Source organism: Spermophilus citellus, assembly GCF_964194105.1.
Source record: "Spermophilus citellus genome assembly, chromosome: 8".
NCBI lineage: Eukaryota > Metazoa > Chordata > Mammalia > Rodentia > Sciuridae > Spermophilus > Spermophilus citellus.
In genome coordinates, this window is record NC_138189.1 from 95,981,496 (window position 1) to 96,002,148 (window position 20,653).

Consider the following 20,653-nt stretch of genomic DNA (forward strand, 5'->3'; position numbering starts at 1 on the left):
TTTAATCAAAAGGATCCATAAAACATAATTGTCTTACTTTTACATGAAAAATAAAAATATTTGTCTTCATACTAGCTGCCATTCTGACTGGAATGAGATGGTATCTCAGAGTAGTTTTGATTTGCATTTCTCTGATTGCTAGAGATGGTGAACATTTTTTTATATATTTGTTGATTGATTGAATATCCTCTTCTGAGAAGTGTCTGTTCATGTCCTTGGCCCATTTATTGATTGGATTTTTTTTTTTTTTGGTGTTTAGCTTTTTGAGTTCTTTATATACCCTAGAGATTAGTGCTCTATCTGATGTGTGAGGGGTAAAAATTTGCTCCCAAGATGTAGGTTCTCTATTAACCTCACAGATTGTTTCTTTTGCTGAGAAGAAACTTTTTAGTTCGAGTCCATCCCATTTATTGATTCTTGGTTTTAATTCTTGCACTATAGGAGACTTATTAAGGAAGTTGGGGCCTAATCCCACCTATGGTGATTAGGGCCTACTTTTTCTTCTATTAGAAGCAGAGTCTCTGGTTGTACTCCTAAGTGTTGGAGAGGATGTGGGGGGAAAGGCATACTCATACATTGCTGGTGGGACTGCAAATTGGTGCAGCCAATATGGAAAGCAGTATAGAGATTCCTTGGAAAACTGGGAATGGAATCACCATTTGACTCAGCTATTCCTCTCCTCAATCTATACCCAAAGGACTTAAAAACAGCATACTACAGGGACATAGACACATCAATGTTTATAGAAGCACAATTCACAATAGCTAAACTGTGGAGCCAACCTAGATGCCCTTCAGTGGATGAATGAATTTTAAAAAATGTGGAATATAAACACAATGAAATTTTACCTAGCAATAAAAGAGAATAAAATCATGGCATTTACAGGAAAATGGATGGCGCTGGAGAAGATAATGCTAAGTGAAGTTAGTCAATCCCCAAAAAACCAATGTTTTCTCTGATATAAGGAGGCTGACTCACGGTGGGGTACGGAGGGGGAGCATGGGAGAAATAGATGAATTCTAGATAGAGAAGAGGGGTGGGAGGGAAGGAGAGGGGACAGGGTATTAGCAAGGATGGTGGAATGTTACAGACATCATTATCCAAAGTACATGTATGAAGACACGAATTGGTTGGAACATACTTTATACACAAACAGAGGTATGAAAAATTATTCTATATGTGTAATAAGAATTGTGATGCATCCCACTGTCATGTATTTAAAAAATAAAACCAATAAAAAATATTAAAATAGAATGATAAGATTTGTAAATTTTAACTTAAAGCTTATATAACATTGGATTTTTGAATATGAAACAATATGAAAGTAATCCTAAATAGTTTTTTTCCCTATTTAGGAACATTTAAAAACATTTTAAAAATTAGGAACATTTTTTAAAAAAGCTGTTCTAAAAGTTATAAAGAACTAATAGAAATTTTTCTATAGATCCACATGGTAATTTTCTCTTTTTTTTATTGGTTCTTTTTAGTTATATATGACAGTAGAATCCATTTTGACCTAATTATGTAAGCATGGAATATATCTTGTTCTAATTCTCTCCCCAGTGCCTCACCTTCTCCCTCTCTTCCACCTACCACCTGTTCCCTTCCCTCCACTAATCTCTCTGCCATTACTCATATTTTTATTAATTTCTTATCTTTTATTAATTTCTTATTATACATAATAGTGAAGTTCACTGTGCTATATTCATATATGTACAGGAAAGTTATGTTAGATTTCATTTCACTGTCTTTCCTATTCCTATCTCCTCTTTCTACCCTTTCTACCCTTTTTCTAGTCTACTGAACTTCTATACTTCTATTCTTTTTTTTAAAAATCCACCCCTCCCCACCATGGGTTAGCTTTCACATATCAGAGGAAACATCTGACCTTTGGTTTTTGGGGGACTGGCTTATTTCATTTAGTATCCCCATGGTAATTTTCAAATTGGCTTCTTAGCAAATCCTCCAGGACTGGCCAGAAAAAGTGAGTCATTTCCTCTTGTGTAGTTTCATACTACTTAATATAGTGGAGGAGAAAGTATCTAAGAGCATGAGTTTTGGAGTTAGACAACCTAATAACAAATTTAGGACATGCCAGTTTACTAGTTGTGTGATTTTGGACAAGTTATCTACACCTAATTATGTCAAAACACCAATAAAGGCAAGTCTGGGATGAATTATCTCTTGCTTTCTTTCCTCTGTTCATTTCAAGTATCAACTCAACTGTTATCCACTGGATCTTATTACTTTTGCCCTATCCTTCAGCAATGCCTATGTTCAAGAGAAAATTAAGCAATTATTGGTTTTCATTGATCTACAATATCATAAGAGAAACTCCTAAGCCAAGGATAGCAACACCTCAGACCTTCCAAAGTTAATGGACAGAGACTCATCCTCCCTGGAAAAAAAATGCATCCGGGCACACACTCTGATGAGGAGACTAGTCTTCCTGACCTTAAACCAGTTGAAGTCCCTAAAAAAAAAAAAAACAACAAAAAAAAAACTTTCAGGGAATACTTTCTGTGAAATAGAAGAGTCAAAGTAATTGCTAAGTATGAAACTATAGCACTACAGCTATTTTTAAAAAACGTTTTGGCATTTTCAATGTTGATCTAAAACTATACTTACCTAAGCAATGTTGAGCCTGTCTTCCTGTCTTTACTGTCAAGTTCCCCTTCCATAGAAAGCCATCTAAAGCATAACCCTCTGGTTATTCTAGGAGTACAGTATTACTTGTATTTCTAGCTGTTTTTTTATTTGTTTGTTTGTTTGTTTTTACTAATATCAACAGAAAGATTAGACTAAGTCTATGAGAGAGAGAGCCCATTTTACTACTGAGCTTCTAAGACAAATACATCAGGTTTTTAAAAAAATTATGTTTGCGGTATGCCTCCCTTCTTGTTGCATTGATACTGTTCTACATTCTACAATGGAATAGCCATTCTTGGCTTTATTGTTAACTTTAGGAGAAAAATTTCATTGAAACCATCAGGAACCTTTACTCTGCTCTTCCAGAATTAATCCAGCTTCTGATTGGTTCTTAGTGTGTGGATAAGAGAAACAGATGTAGTTGCATGGATCTCCCTGAGACATCTGCTCTTTCTTTGCTTCTGGTTATCTAATATAGATGGTGATGTGTAAGAAATTATCATTTCTGTCTATGTTGTGTTATCCACACTGCACATGTGGTCATTCTTCTAGAATTAGTAGTTTAATTCCTAGTCTTGATAGAGCAACATTTATTTGCCTATCTGTTTGGGACTAAAAGTCTTTCCAATTGTTTTGGTTATCTATCTATCACTAACGATGGATATGTAAGAAACAAAATGTGAATTTTGGTACAACTTACCTCCAAATTCAGTGGCTTAAAGCAAAAATCATTTTCAATTAGTTGTTTATAGATGTACATGATAGTAGAGTGTATACATACATAGAATACAACCCATTCCAATTAGGATCCCATTCTTGTGGTTGTACATGATGGGGAGTTACACTGGGGTTGTGTATTCACAGATGAACATAGGAAAGTTATGTCTGATTCATTCTACTGTCTTTTCTATTCCCATCTCCTCTCCCTTCCCTTCATACCCCTTTGTCTAATCCAGTGAAATTCTATGAGGGGGAGAATAGAAGCAAAAATAATTTTATGATATTTCATTATTTTGTAGGTTGGTTGGAATCAACTGGGCAATTTTTTTCTGTTGGGCTGTGGACTCTCTCATGCAATTGCAGTAAGATAGAAGTTTGGATAGATTATTGGAAATGCTTAACTTACATTCTAGACACTGGCATCTGACTGAGCCTGTCTTCCTGTCTGTAATATCAAGTCCTTTTTCTTGTGATATCTCTTCTTACATGAAGGTTCGTTGTCCCTCAATAGTATAATAGCAGAATCATCTAGACTTGCTCAAGACTTAGGAGTGATACTGAATTAGCATCATTTTACCTCTTTCTATTGGTAAGAAGTCCATGGACAACTCACATTTAATAGTGGATGAACCCTCTGGATGAGAGGTATAACAAAGAACTCATTGTCATCTTTCATCTCTTTGGCTACTATCTATATATATATTCCTCCCACTAGTAATATATTTATATCTCTTTAAAAGGGCACAGAAGGTCTCATTGTAGTATAGAATTAGGTTCAAAGTCTAAGATCACTTCACTTATTTATTTAAATTTTTGTTCAGAATTTTCAATAAAGTTTGTTATAAATACCTATATCTGCTACAGTAACAGGAAAGGAACACTTCATTCTATTTCATTAGCTTTTATGGTTTATCTTTAACATTGGTTTCTTCAATTTCTTACCTTTTATTGTTTCTTTTTAGTTATTCATAACATTAGGATTCATTTTGACATAATTTAAATTGTATGAAATATAATTTTCTCAAACTCAGTTCCTAATATTTCTACTTTCCCTCCCTTCCTCACTTTCTCTGTTTTATTCCCTCTACTCTACTAATCTTAATGCTATTTACTTTTAGATTATTCTTCAATTAGTGTCTTGTGAATATACATGATGGGAAGATTCACTAGTGTATTCTTATATGTATACCAGAAAGTTACTATACACCATAGTCTCCAGTTCTATCCATTTACTGGCAAGTGCTATAATTTCATTCTTTTTATGACTAACACTCCATTGTGTATATATATTACATTTTCTTTATTTATTAATCTGTTGATGGCCACCTAGGCTGACCACAGCTTGGCTATTGTGATTTGTGCTACTATAAACAATGATGTGGCTCCATCCCTGTAGTGTGTTGATTTTAGATCTTCTGGATGTATACTGAGGAGTGGGTCATAAAGAAAAAAAATCCCTAGTTTTTTGAGGACTCTCCATACTACTTTCCAGAGTGGTTGCACTAATTTGCAGTCCCACCAATGTGTGAGTGCACCTTTTCCTCCTTATCCTCACCAAAACTTATTATTATTTGTAGTCTTAATAATTTCCATTCTGACTGAAGTGAGATGAAATCTCAATTTAGTCTTGATTTGCATTTCCCTGATTGCTAGAGATGTTGAATATTTTTTCATACATTTGTTGGTCAATTGTATTTCTTGTTTTGAGAAGTGTCTATTTAGTTGTTTTGCCCATTTACTAATTGAATTACTTGTTTTGGGTGTTTTATTAATGAAGTTGATTCCTGGGAAACCATACTAGAGTCTTGGGCCTACATGTTGATTAACTTTTCTCCTACCCTCCAGCCTCTCGCAACTACTTTTCTACTCTCTGTTTCTATGAGAGCAACTTTCTTAGATTCCACAGGAGTGAGAGCATGCCGTATTTGTCTTTTGTGGCATGGCTTACTTCCCTTACCATAATGTCCTTCAGGCTCATCCATGTTGTTGCCTCTTTATGACTGAAAGTATTTTATTGTATATACATACCACAGTTTCTTGATTAATGAATCCATCAATGGATATCTATGTTGATTCCACACCTTGGCTGTAGTAAATAGTGCTACAATAATCACAGTAGTGTAGATATCTCTTCAACATACCTAATTCATTTCCTTTGGTATAAATCCAGTAGTATAATTGCTAGATCATATGGTAATTCTATTTTTAATTACTTGGGAAAACACCATACTGCTTTCCATAATGGCTATTATAATTTCCATTCACTTGATGTTACAACAGTGCACAAGTATTCTCTTTCACCATGTTCTCACCAGCACTTCTCTTGTATCTTTATGCCATTCTAAGAGCTATAAGGGGCTGGTATTGTGGCTCAGCATGCTTGCCTAGCACATGTGAGGCACTGGGTTCAATCCTCAGCACTACATAAAAATGAATAAATAAAATAAAGGTTAAAAAGAGCTATAGGGTTTTATTGAGCCTTTGGTTTGCATTTTTCTGATAAATATTGATATTCAGCATTTTCTTTTTATTTTTAATGACCTGTTGGCCATTTGCATGTCTTTTGAGAAATGTCTGTTCAGGTCTTCTGCCATTTTAATTGGATTATTTGTGTTTTAAGCTATTGAATTGTTTGAAGTCCTTATATATTATGGATATTATCTCCCTGTCAGATATATAATTTGCAAATCTTTTCTCCTATTCTGTAGTTTGTTTCTTAACTGTGCTGTTTCTTTTGCTGTGCTGAAGCTTGTTTATTGTAATCCTATTTATTTGTCTTTTTTGCTTTTGTTGCCAGTGCTTTGAGGTCTTATCCAAACAATCTTTACCAAGACCAAGGGCATGAAGTATTTCCCATTTTATTCTAATAGTTTTATTCTACCAGAGGAGTTAAAAAGCACGTCCTTAATATTCTGAGAAGCCTTTTGGTTACCCCAGGGTTTAGTAAGCTCTGCTCCATGGATCAAATCTAACTTACAGCTTATTTTTGTTTGGCCTCCGAGCTAAGGAAGGTTTTGACATTTTTAAAGGATTATAAAATACAAACAGTACACTGGAAATTACAAATAATTGATAAAAGAAATTCAAGACATTCTAAAAAAAATGGATGACATCCTGTGTTCTTGGATTAGTTAAGATTAAAATGGTTAAGATGGTAATACTAAAAGCAATCTACAAATTCAATACAAGCTCATCAAAATCCCCAGAACCCTTAGACAGAAGTGAAAAGGCTGATCCTAAAATTCATATGGAGTTATAAGGTATCCCCAATAGCCAAATAATGTTAACAAAGAACAAAGTTGGAAGCCTCAGACTTCCCAATTTAAAACTTAAACTAACAGTAGTCACAGCATTGTTATTCTGGTGTTAGATTAGACATACACACCATCAGAATTTAATGAAGCCCAGAAATAAATCCATACAATTATGGTCAGCTGATTTTTAAAGATAGTTCTACTAATATTCAATGGGGACAGAATAATCTCTCTAAAAATCATGCTGAGACAACCAAGTAGTATCATACAAACAAATAAAGTTGGTATCCTAACTCATAGTATTGGTGAAAATTGCCCCAAAATGGATCAGTGACATAAGAGCAAAAATTATAAATTCTTAGAAGAAAACATAGGAGTAATTTCTATAACCCTGGATTTGGCAAGGTTTTCTTAAACATAACACCAAAAAATAGAAGCAACAAAAGGGAAAAAAAAAAGGAAGCTGTACCTTATCAAAAGTTAAAACTGTGCATCAAAAAAAATTTTCAAAAGAATAGAAAGACAATTCATAGAATGGAAGAAAATACTTGCAAATAATGTATCTACTAAGGATCTAATATCTAGAATACAGAAAAAAAAACTCTTACAATTACATAACAAAAATGCAAATGACCTAATTTAAAAATGCAGGTTTCAAGTACACATTTTAGTAAAGAAGATAGGCAAATGACCAAGAAGAATATGAAAAGAAGCACTACTATTGCTCATTAGGGTATTAGGGAATTGCAAAGCAAAACCCACAGTGAGAAATAACTCTCTAGAATAGCTGTAATTAAAGACAAGACAAAACAAAAGACAACAATAAATGTTGGCAAGAACATGAAGAAATCAACAAACTCACACATCATCAGTGGGAACACAAAAATGTGCAGCCACTGTGAAAAGCACTTTGTCAGTTCCTCACTAAACTAAATTGTCATGTGACTCAGCAATTCCACTTTCATTGCTTAAAGGTACCGAAAACAGCAGTTCAATGAAAAATTTGTATATGAATGCTCCTAACATCATTATTCACAATAGTCAAAAGATGGAAACAGCCCACTGATGAATGAATAAACAAAATGTTATATAGCCAAACAATGGAATATTTATTACTCTGCTATAGAATGAATTTTAAATATAGACAAAAGGCCCCATAATATAAGTTTCCATTTGTGCAAAATATTCAAAAAAGCAGTTCCCCATGAACCTTAGAACAAATAAATACAGTTATAAAGAAGATTAGTGGTTGTCAGGAACCAGGAGGAGTAGAGAACAATGAATGAGCAATTAACAGGGATGGCTTTTACTCTTGGGGTCCTCTTTCTATGTACTAATGATGGATATCCAACACTGTGAATATGTGAAGTGTCGATATTGGTAAATTACATAACATGCATTATATCACCAAGAACATTGGGCAGAGATTGTCTGTGGCCTTCAAAATTTAAAATATTTACTATCTTTTCCTTTACAGGAAAACTTTGTCAACCCATGGTCTACCCAAAAGGGTCTTCCAAGAACACAATAAATATTTCTGAGGTCTTAACAAAGAAATTTGAAATGTTTACCCTGTGATGATCTTTTCTTGTAGCACCCTAGTTTTAATCTTACCCAAGGCATTGTTTTTTCTTTTCATCTTTTGCTGATTGGAGAAGTTGGAAATAAAAACAGCCGTATTTTTTAATCTAGCCAGTAATGTCTTAGGAATGCTTTTATATTTTATTTGAAAACTGAAAAGTGTTTTCTTTTGTTCCTGTTTCTTTTTCTAACCTTAAAATACACAACTAAAAGAAATGAGCTAACATTTTTTAATACAGACTTTATTAATAGTTTCTTTAAGGTCCTTTCAGCTTCCACCCCCAATATATTTCCCAGAGCAAATGCCTTCCACTATACTTCCAAGTTGACTGGACTTAGTTGAACAGCTGTCACCTGAGTTTGCAGTTGCAGCCAGATAGTGCTTAGGTTGGAATTAGCAGATAAGATCTCTCACATGTCAAGTACCTTATTTGGAATGTCTAGAACAACAGAGTGGTAGCAGGAGCCCCCTCTCCAACCCCAGCTAGCCCAGGATTCCTCACTGCACAGTGGTCTCATGGTGGTCAACCTTCCTGAATGGTGGCTGGTTTCCCCCAGAATGAGCATTCCTAGGACCTCACCTAGGAAGTCATGGAGAACCTTTTCCACAAAAGTCTAGTGATCCAATCCAAGTGACAGGACCAACTCAGAATCAAGGGGAAGGAACTATTTAATGACTTGAAATCATATCAATGCAGTTGATTGAAGAGCCACATATCCATAGAGACAAGTGAGTGTGTTCACCTTTACATTTAATTGGAAGTCTAAATTAGGAGCATGCTCTTTTTTTACAAAAATAAATATATGTTGGAGGAAATAAATAAATAGACTACAGTGATAACTTAAAATAACAGAAGCTGGAAAAAATGTTCAATGGCAACATGGAAGAAGGGAAGAGATCTGCCTTGAGAAAAATAGAGGAAATTCTCCATAGAGATAAAGAAACCCAAACTCAATGTTGAAGAATGATTGAATTTTACATGAAGAAAGGAGCAAAGGGAACAGCATCAACTTAAACTAAAAGGAGAAAACACATGATGTGGCCCAGAAGTACTCCAGCTCATCGTCACCATATATTAGAGCCAAGACAAGGCTGGCAAAGTGGCTTAGGATGAGGGTAGAGAGGAGTTTATCTATCAGAAGAGGAGAGCCTCTGGTACCCTCTTCTCAAGTATGTGTTTCCCAAAGAGTGGGTCTCCGCATATTTAGGCCCAAGACCTCAACAAAAAAGGATGCTGTGGACACGAGTTGGGAAGCTGTCATTACATTTCTACAGCTCTCAGCAGTTCCCCAAGAGCCTTAGAACAAAAATCCTGAGTTATCTCACAGCAAAGAAATCTATTTAACTCCACAATACTTTCCACTATATTTGAATACACAGTGCTCTTTTTGATGTAGCATCCATAAATCATCTGATATCTTTTATTCTATGGAACATCCTTAGGGAGATATTTATACTCAAAAGCAAGGGCTAAAATTTTCCTTATAGAGAAAATCTCTGGTAGCATTTTGGATGCCTTTAAAGGGAACAAGACTGGAGTAAAGGAGAGTAGCTAAGGATGTATGGAAAGGGGATAGATGAAGTAAGAGAGCAACATTCAGAGTGAATAAGAGGGAAAGAAGCATATCAGCTTCTTTTTTTTTAAGAGAGAGTGAGTGAGAGAGAGAGATAATTTTTTAATATTTATTTCTAGTTTTCAGCGGACACAACATCTTTGTTTGTATGTGGTGCTGAGGATCGAACCCGGGTCGCACGCATGCCAGGCGAGCGCACTACCACTTGAGCCACATCCCCAGCCCGAATCCTATCAGCTTTAATAATTTGGAATGAACTCTTGGATAAAAACATGGGTACTGCAATTCCCATGATAGGATGATGATATCAGTCTTCCAAATAAGCGTGTCATCCAATTATGTAGATGTATCATTTTGTGTTGACTAGAACTGAAAGATTAAAATAAAATTTTAAAAAACATACATCACATATAACCTGTCTATGTTACATGGGGCTTATTGTTAGGCCTGACCAAAGACTAGGAAGACGAATCGACAATAAAATGAAACATGTTCAATGGCAACATGGAGGAAGAAGGGAAGAGTTCTCCCTTAGAAGAAGGAGAATTGGACAATAAAATGAAACGTAGCTGTATTTTTTTAAGGAAAACTTTTGTTTTTCTACTGCTGCTAAATTTGAAAAGAAATTTATCATGTTGTTCTTAACTCAAGAGGACCACTAACTATAGAATGAATAGTGTCTTAAAGACTTATGTTGCAGAAGATGCATGCATTCTTTTAGTCTTTTTCCTATACGGTAAGCTTAAATCAAATGCAAAAATGTTATTTTATAGTTGTTTTGTCTTTTTCAGGGTCCAGTTGCACAAAATATTCCATAGGTGGCCTTACTCTCGTCTGTACCTTTAGTAATAGTGGGTGCAAATTAGACATTGAATCTGGAACAAGTTAAGAGCAGCATATACATAAGGGCTTAATAAAAACCCCTGCTGGCCCAATGTCAGTAACCATGGGCAGTTATTTGCAGATGCACATACAGTTTACTAGGCTCCTGTGTTGTTCATTTGCATGCCTGACATTATGCTATGGACACAACACCTGTGGACATTTGCACGCACATCTTTTACAGCCAAATTTTCTGCAGGGGAGAGGGAAAACATCCCTGGGAAAGGAAACTCAGCTGAGTGGAGACAGAGGAAGATATTTTGATCACTCAATTGCTCAAGCACAGAAGCATGGATTTAGATCTTGGCAAAACCTTACTTGCAAAAGCCAAATGCATTACATAATTTGTATTCTGCTGTCTGCTATGCTTTTCAAATGAATCATGTTTTTCGAATTTCTTAGTTACCAGAGGTAAAAATAATGGTAATACCATAGACATGCTATTATATTTATTTTTTTATTTTTTTTTTATTTTTTGTTTTTTTTTTTATTATTTTATTGTTGGTTGTTCAAAACATTACATAGTTCTTAATATACCATATTTCACAGATTGATTCGAGTGTGTTATGAACTCCCATTTTTACCCCGTATACAGATTGCTGTGTCACATCAGTTACATTTCCATTGATTTACAAATTGCCTTTCTAGTGACTGATGTATTCTGCTGTCTATCCCATTCTCCACTGTCCCCTCACCCCTCCCCTCCCCTCCCCTCCCCTTCTCTCTCTCCATCCCCTCTACTATAAATCGTTTCTTCCACTTCTATAATTTTCCTCCTACTCCTCCTTTCCTCTTATATGTAATTGTGTAAAGAAAATAATGTAAGCCCATAGAGTTTTTGAAGGCTGTTATGGTAACATATCTTAGATTTCAGTAGAAATTAATTATCTTAGCCTTTGTATCCAGATATAGACAGGTTAAATAGGCTCAAGGTGATGTCCATATCAAAATAAGGTTTCATGTTTTTCCATGCCATAATTCTTGATTTTCATAATATTACTAATAATAACGGCAGCATTTCTGCAAAAGTATTTCTGAAAGAAAGTTCCATGGCATTAAGTATAAATGAGATAATGTCCTGTAAAATATTTTGCACCTACCTGGCACATAATAAATACCCAAATAAAACTAACTTTTATTTTCAGATATAAGGGCATGATAAACTTGGCAGAATAGGGGGCAATTGGGTTACGTGGTTAAAAAAAATTAGTAGACAGAAGTTAAAAAAATATTTTCTTATTGTCAGTGAATATTTTGTTTTAAATAGCTGTTAAGCTACCAGAAATAGATGATGTAAATACTTGATGTGGAATAAATTTGCTTAATAAAATAGTATTCAAAGCAAGGGCATGTAAATCACAAAGGGAATTAGAACTTCACTAATACAAACAATTTGGTCCTCAATCCTTCATTCCCATCTTATTTTTCCCCTTTATTCAAACTCCTATATGATTTGAGAATGCATTATCCCACCTCACTATCCTAATCTGTTTCAAAATCAAAACAAAAACAAAAACAAAAAACAAAACTTGGACCTCCAGGAGTTTCCCCTCTGTGCTACTACTGCCTTTGCTGTTTTATCGATGATTATGTCTTTGGCACCAGTCCTGCTAGATGAAGAAAACTGAGAGCTTCACTAGCAAACAATTCCTTTATAAATGTCAGGCTTATTTTCGAGGAAGAACATCCGTTATTCCACCCTTAAGAGGGCGGTTCTTATCCAGGAGCATCTCGGAGGCTGTAATGTGAGTGGTCACTGCTTACAGAAATGCAGAGAAAGTGGGAAAGCACAGAACCCTTCAGAGGACTCTTGAGTATTTGTGAATAACTGTAATAAACTAAGCCCAATGTCTGTCTGCCTCTTCCACAGGATATTCCAAATCTCTTCATTACCCCCATGATCGAACCAGTAGGACCTGGAAGACTGCAATAACCTTGCATCTTTTTTCCTAGATACAAACATTCTTTCATGCCAAACCATAGACCCACATTCTTCTATCTTAAAGCACTTTAGATTTATGAAAGTCATGGTTTTAAAAATCTTAATTAGTTTGAATTAGGTATAAATTCCTTAGTTTATATTTCACTACTCAGCCCCAAACTGTCCTCCCAGCTCATATCTTAGTGTTTCTTAAAACCATGATTTTCCCTTCTTAGATCATGAATTGGGTATGCTCTATCCTGTGCTATAAGGTAAAGGGTCTTGTCATGTATAAAATCTCATTTTGTTTAGCAAGGCAAAGTGTACATGGTTGATTCTTACTACCACATTGAATCAAAATTCTGCTTTTGTTTTTGAATCTTTCTAAATATCCAGATGCTTCTCCTTAAAGTTAGCTTTCTTCTTCAGGCAAGTTCCTCTTAGTGGCTTCTGATCACATCCTATGTGTGATCCATACTTTGCCTCTTATTCTATTCTCCACCAAATTTCAGGTTTTCCCATAAGGTTCATTTCAAACTCCACTTTTCCCAACTTCCCCTTGAGCCCACATACATCACTAAATTTCTGTCTTGCTCATCAGCTCAACTGTGTAACCCAACACACACTGATGTTCTTGTCCAAGTGTATCACGTGTCCTGTCTCTCACACTTATGGTTATGTTTCCCTTGAAAGAACTCTGAATATTCTATTTTTAATACATTGCATGATGTATGATCCCTTTCACACTGTTAGGTATATAGTAGCTACTCAATAACCACTTCTTGATAAATTAATATTTATATTTGACATAAATATATTTATTTTATATAAATCATATATATTTTTATATCAATATTATAATTTATAAATTAAGATTTATATTTTATTATACTACCAACAAATTTGTTTTTAAAAATACTGGTTCACCTTTGTCCATTTCTATCAATGCAAAACAAACATCCTAACATGGACTAATGCTGACACATGTCTTTGAAAGTCATAAAACATCAGTTTGAGATGAAGAATTAGAAACAGACTGAGATATTATTTTTGTTATCATACTGGATGTACACTATCTTTTAAGCTGTAACATTTTTTTTCTTTTCTTTTTTTATTGGTTGTTCACAACATTACAAAGCTCTTGACATATCATATTTCATACATTAGAATCAAGTTGGTTATGAACTCCCATTTTTACCCCATATACAGATTGCAGAATCACATCGGTTACACATCCACATTTTTACATACTGCCATATTAGTGACTGTCATATTCTGCTACCTTTCCTATCCTCTACTATCCCCCCTCCCCTCCCCTCCCCTCCCATCTTCTCTCTCTACCACATCTACTATAATTCATTTCTCTCCTTGTTTATTATCCCATTCCCCTCACAACCTCTTATATGTAATTTTGTATAGCAATGAGGGTCTCCCTCCGTTTCCATGCAATTCCCCTTTTCTCTCCCTTTCCCTCCCACCTCATGTCTCTGTTTAATGTTAATCTTTTCTTCCTGCTCTTCCTCCCTGCTCTGTTCTTAGTTGCTCTCATTATATCAAAGAAGACATTTGGTATTTGTTTTTTAGAGATTGGCTAGCTTCACTAAGCATAATCTGCTCTAGTGCCATCCATTTCCCTGCAAATTCCATGATTTTGTCATTTTTTTAGTGCTGCGTAATACTCCATGGTGTATAAATACCAAATTTTTTAATCCATTCATCTATTGAAGGCATCTGGGTTGGTTCGACAGTCTAGCAATTGTGAATTGTGCTGCTATGAACATCAATGTGGCAGTATCCCTGTAGTGTGCTCTTTTAAGGTCTTCAGGGAATAGTCCGAGAAGGGCAATAGCTGGGTCAAATGGTGGTTCCATTCCCAGCTTTCCCAGGAATCTCCAAACTGCTTTCCAAATTGGCCGCACGAATTTGCAGTCCCACCAGCAATGTACAAGAGTACCCCTTTCCCCACATCCTCGCTAGCACTCGTTGTTGTTTGACTTCATAATGGCTGCCAATCTTACTGGGGTGAGATGGTATCTTAGGGTGGTTTTGATTTGCATTTCCCTGACTGCTAGAGATGGTGAGCATTTTTTCATGTACTTGTTGATTGATTGTATGTCCTCCTCTGAGAAGTGTTTGTTCATGTCCTTGGTCCATTTGTTGATTGTGTTATTTGTTTTCTTATTGTCTAATTTTTTGAGTTCTTTGTATACTCTGGATATTAGGGCTCTATCTGAAGTGTGAGGAGTAAAAATTTGTTCCCATAATGTAGGGTCCCTATTTACCTCTCTTATTGTTTCTCTTGCTGAGAAAAAACTTTTCAGTTTAAGAAAGTCCCATTTGTTGATTCCTGTTATTAACTCTTGTGCTATGGGTGTCCTATTAAGGAACTTGGAGCCCGACCCCACAATATGTAGATCGGAGCCAACTTTTTCTTCTATCAGACGCAGAGTCTCTGATTTGATATCTAGCTCCTTGATCCACTTTGAGTTAACTTTTGTGCATGGCGAGAGGAGGGGATTCAGTTTCATTTTGTTGCATATGGATTTCCAGTTTTCCCAACACCATTTGTTGAAGATGCTATCCTTCCTCCATTGCATGCTTTTAGCTCCTTTATCAAATATAAGATAGTTGTAGCTTTGTGGATTAGTCTCTGTGTCCTCTATTCTGTACCATTGGTTCACCCACCTGTTTTGGTACCAGTACCATGCTGTTTTTGTTACTATTGCTCTGTAATATAGTTTGAAATCTGGTATCGCTATACTGCCTGATTCACACTTCCTGCTTAGAATTGCTTTTGCTATTCTGGGTCTTTTATTTTTCCATATGAATTTCATGATTGTTTTATCTATTTCTACAAGAAATGCCGTTGGGATTTTGATTGAAATTGCATTAAACCTATAGAGAACTTTTGGTAATATCGCCATTTTGATAATGTTAGTTCTGCCTATCCATGAACAGGGTATATTTTTCCATCTTCTAAGATCTTCTTCTATCTCTCTCTTTAGGGTTCTGTAGTTTTCATTGTGTAAGTCTTTCACCTCTTTTGTTAGGTTGATTCCCAAGTGCTAAACCTCAGGCTAGCATCATTCTGAATGGATAAAAATTGAAAGCATTCCCTCTAAAATCTGGAACAAGACAGGGATGCCCCCTATCACCACTTCTATTCAATATAGTTCTCGAAACACTGGCCAGAGCAATTAGACAGACGAAAGAAATTAAAGGCATAAAAATAGGAAAAGAAGAACTTAAATTATCACTATTTGCAGATGACATGATTCTATACCTAGAAGACCCAAAAGGGTCTACAAAAAAACTACTAGAACTAATAAATGAATTCAACAAAGTGGCAGGATATAAAATCAACACGCATAAATCAAAGGCATTTCTGTATATCAGCAACAAAACTTCTGAAACGGAAATGAAGAAAAACACTCCATTCACAATATCCTCCAAAAAAATGTAACATTTTTTTAAACAGATTCTGGAAGAAAAATTAGTTTGTAAACTTCACTAAGGATCTTAATGATGAATGATAAGGATATAATAATGAAATGATAGGGAGTGTGTGGCACTTTCTCTAAACCACAGCAATCTTAAAATATGTGCATTGAAGCTACTAAAATCATATTAAGTCTGTGTGTTTTCAAATTTTGCATTTCAACCAAAATGTAACCCTCAGCAAAGCCTAATTTAATAAATGGAAACCAGTGTCTTATTTCTTTCGGTGGAAAAGCAAAATTGTGGTAATTCAGTTGGAGGCAGAAAAGGAACGATTCTGACAGGATCAAATAGCTCCTAGGTACTATAACTAACTATGGTTTAAGTGCAGTGCCACTGAGTTTATACAAAGCCATTATTGCACATACTATCTTCATGTTTCTAAGACGAAAATCACATAATCAATGGTTGTGAGACCACAAGGTTGGAATGATCATTGCGTTAAACATTCAGAAGTTACTTTTCCCCTCCAGAACAACCACTATGGTGGAATAAACTTTCTCATGGGAGCTTACTTATAACTAAACTCCAGTTGTTATGGCAGAATTTGTCAAAATAGTCTCAGGATCAGCTTTTACCTCAACCCGAAACACCCATGAAAGCAAAGAAAATTAAAATGTCATCAAAACATAGATTACCTTTGCTTTTTCCTGAAAACATGTACTGTTAGAGCAAATGTTAGCCATTTTCCTTATCATGTTCAGATTTAAATAACATGTGCCTAAATGATGTCCTACCAAAACATCAATGCATGGAAGAAAACAATAAATATCAGATAAAATGCCCTTGGCTGCTTAAAAAAATGTAATAGATTTCTTATTTAGTCTTTCACCAACCAGATACCCCCACAAAGATACACAGGACTTTGGGGAATTTGACTTTGGCAGCCCTTACTGGGGTCCTTAGAGGACTTTGGAGGAATTCTAAATAAACAAAGTCTTTCAGCTCAACCTAGCCACAAAGAGCTTACAAACGCCTCTCCCTACCTTTAAGTGGGCTCTACTACTTCACCACCAGCCTACACAGGAGTCCTAGATTATCAGAAACCAGATCCTGCTGGGACAAGTAAACACCAATCAACAGCCCCATTAGCCTCCAGAGATCTCAGTACTTTGTTTAGAGTAAATAGTGAGACAGCCAGTACTGCCCCCACACCCAAGTCCTGGACCTCGTGAATTTTTTATTTCATTTAGATGTCACAGATGGATCTTTATATAGGATATTTCTGTTCTGCACCCTCTCTCTATTTTTCAGTAGTAAATTGCTTTACTTTTCTCTTTTTAATAAAACGAGAAAAAAGTTCAAGGTAAATATCCATGACCTTTCTTAAAACAACTGCTTTTCAACTGTATTTAACATCTGCAGGTAAGCACTAAAATTCAGAGACAGAAAATGAAGATGCCTTATGTTTTTCCCCCTAAACTCTAATACCAGAGCTCTTATAGGCATGATTAGTCATGGGACCTCTTTTCCAATTTAAGGCTGAGACATCTCGATTTATTATTCATCTAGAGCTGTGCTTGAATGCAGATGTTTCAGGCCACAGTCTCTTCCCGTGGATGCAGCTGGCCTAATTCTTTATTGCTGCCCTCAGATGCTGACACACGGGAGAGCTGGGCCAAGTTTTGGATGATGTTCCTTTGCTCTGGGAGTGGCTAATATATGAGGTGTGTTAAGACAGCCAAGAGGAGCCCTGGTGGCCTCTCTGGCAAGGTCACCAAGCTGGATCGAAGAGAGCCGAGTACCTCATAGGGTTGAGAGTTTAACTGCTTAGTTATGCTACTATCCCTAGAGAAGAAGTCATATTTATTTGTAAGAGCCAGTCTGTGAAACTCACATTGGCAAAAGGGCAAATTAAAAAGGTCAGCAATTTTGTTTTACAAAGTGGAGGTGATCATATTCTGAGCTGTCTTGCCACTCATTGGTCATCTCCTTACATCTTACTTTGTATCTATAAAAGGGTATGTGGTCCTCATTTTGCAAAGTTTGTAGACATTTACATACATCTAGAAATATTTAAAGATTCAACATATGTTTGGGTTAGAGGTGCAGCTCTCTGGAGGAGCACTTGCCCTAGCATGTGCAAAGTCCTGGGTTCCGTCCCTAATGTCACATTAATAAATAAAGAAAGAAATTTAACTTTTTTTTTTTTTTTTGGAAATGCTGTGTGCTATCACATTATCTTGTTGCAAAATGAGGGAGCCAATTTAGAGATATGAATGATCCCCCATATGTTTGTGACATTTGGAAAACGAAAAATCCTCCTCATTATGTGAAAAGCATTCCTGACTCTGAAGGAAAAAGTTTGTTAGCATAGTCTACCCAGAGAACAAATCACATGTAGGTGGCTAACTGCAAACTCAAATATCAAAAGATGATCAGAAAAAAACATTTCAGTCTTAATTTAATGTTTTAAGGTTGTGTCCTAAATCTAATATTGTAATCCTTTCTGGATATCTGTTGATGACAGAATCAAAACCCAACTCTTTCCCACATTAAGCAAGGAAGCAGGGAAATGTGACATAATCAATTGGAAAGTCTTGGAAATGAATTCTCCAAGAATCATTCCCTGCCCTTCCCCACCATTTGTCAGGATTCAATTTGCCTGTTGATTTAGGTCTGAGATACTTTCTTAGCAATTGAAATAAAAGGAGAAATAAAAACATGAAATCTTAATCTAGTAGGCAGAGACTCCCATGTTTCTTAGCTGAGTGAGATATTTCAACTTCACATACTTTCTTTGACCACCAACCTTCCATCCCTTGCCTAAGAGTCTCAGATCAATATGATAGATAAAGATTAAGGTAAAAGATTACCCTATAAGCTGATGGGAATTGTAATTTCAGTGTATAGCACACACAACAGGGTAGAGTAAGCCTACAAGCATAATAAATTCATCACTTATTTCCAATGACTGATTTGTATTCCGGTTTAATTAGCCATGAAAGAGTCCATTTTTTTAAGCTTTCTTTTACTTTTCATTTTTATTTCCTTTTACCACTGCCTGCTGTAGAAGCTAATCCCCAGCTGTCAAGTTAAGGAAATTTAAAGGGAGACACTAAATAAAAACATTACCAATCATGAATGCATTTTCATATATCCACTGTAGATCTCAAAGATTGGATAGACAAACCTGGGATATTTGATTCTATTTCTGGAAGATTGTCTTACTGTTATAATTAATATTGTTCTTAATTCCAATCTGATCGTTTGTAAACATAAAGTGATTTGCAAAAACTGATATCTTAGCCTCCCAGGAAACAGATGTTTTAGGATCTCCGCTAAACCTACAATTTTCACGTTGCTCAATTCTAAGTAACCAATATAAGTGACTCTAAGAGAAATAGACATACAGAACTCAAAATAGAATAAAAGCCTAAGCTGTAAGTGGATGGGGGTCAGGATGGGATAAGGGATTGGGGATGAGGGAACCACAGAGGGAATGATTTGGTTACTAAAATAACAAACTCACAAATGCATTCAGAAATTTCACCAAGAGTGTCCATGTTTATTTTAACTAGCCACTGCAAAAAGGGAGAAGTCAGGACAATCGCACAGGCCAGCTGTTGTTTTTCTTGAGGAGGTCCCAGCCCCGTGTGCTGAGGAGCTCTACTTGAGATGGCCTCACTGAGACAAATGTTCTGTCTACACTTTAAATGGCAGCTGGTTATTAAATGACTCCCAATAGGGTGAACACTTGCTATTGACAATAAGGTAATATAAGGACCGTGCAGAGCAATCAGGATGGGAATGTGAATGAAAAATCTTTAATCTGAAATTACAGCTGTCAGGGTTATATTATAAAACATGAAAGTTGCATCTGCAGTTAGAATTAATGTGTCCCAAAAGCCAAGTTTCTCATAAACTGCATCTTGCAGATACATATTTTACAAATAGACTACTGGTCTTCTATAAATCTAAGAGAACTGTGGCCTATATTAAGGAATTAAAAGGGGTCATCTCTCCTGGCTTTGGTATTTGTTGAGCAGTACTGGGGGAGGAGGGGGGTGTGTGTGAAATGAACATCGATTTCCAAAGTCTGGTGAAGAGGTTAGAAGTATTAGTCCTGCACAATAATATCCCACTGATTCTGGCACCACATACAAATGACTTTGAGTTACATTTTGTAATAAGCTGTGAATGAGTAGAAATGGGAACTCTGATAAAATACAAACAGTGAAAATATCTTTCTGGCAAATTTACCAACAAAATGTAAATTTTGGTTTCTAGATGGTTTATTTTAAAAACTGTTATGACCTCTCAGGGACGATCACATAGATTTTACAATTGTCATAATCTTAAGATCATTTCACATTGGCGATATGCAGAAATCCATATTAGTAGTGCTGTATAAGCACATAAAATTGGGGATCTGGAAAGATTCTTAGAGAGCATCTAGTCCAGGAACTCATTTTAAAGAATCTGATCCACTTTTTAAGTAAATACATTTTAGTACTTGATGTCAAGTACTAAAATGTATTTATATTTTAAATCTCTTTAAAAAAACACAAAACATTTGACTTTACAGGGGCTTAAATCCCATTTATGTATTTGATGACCAATCTCATTTAAA

The 20,653-nt window shown here is 35.6% G+C and overlaps 1 protein-coding gene across 13 annotated transcripts in view; it reads left to right on the forward strand.

The window, feature by feature from the left end:
* LOC308655106 (uncharacterized protein) overlaps positions 1–20,653 on the forward strand; it is a 413,636-nt gene that overhangs the window by 154,217 nt on the left and 238,766 nt on the right. The window lies entirely within an intron of this gene.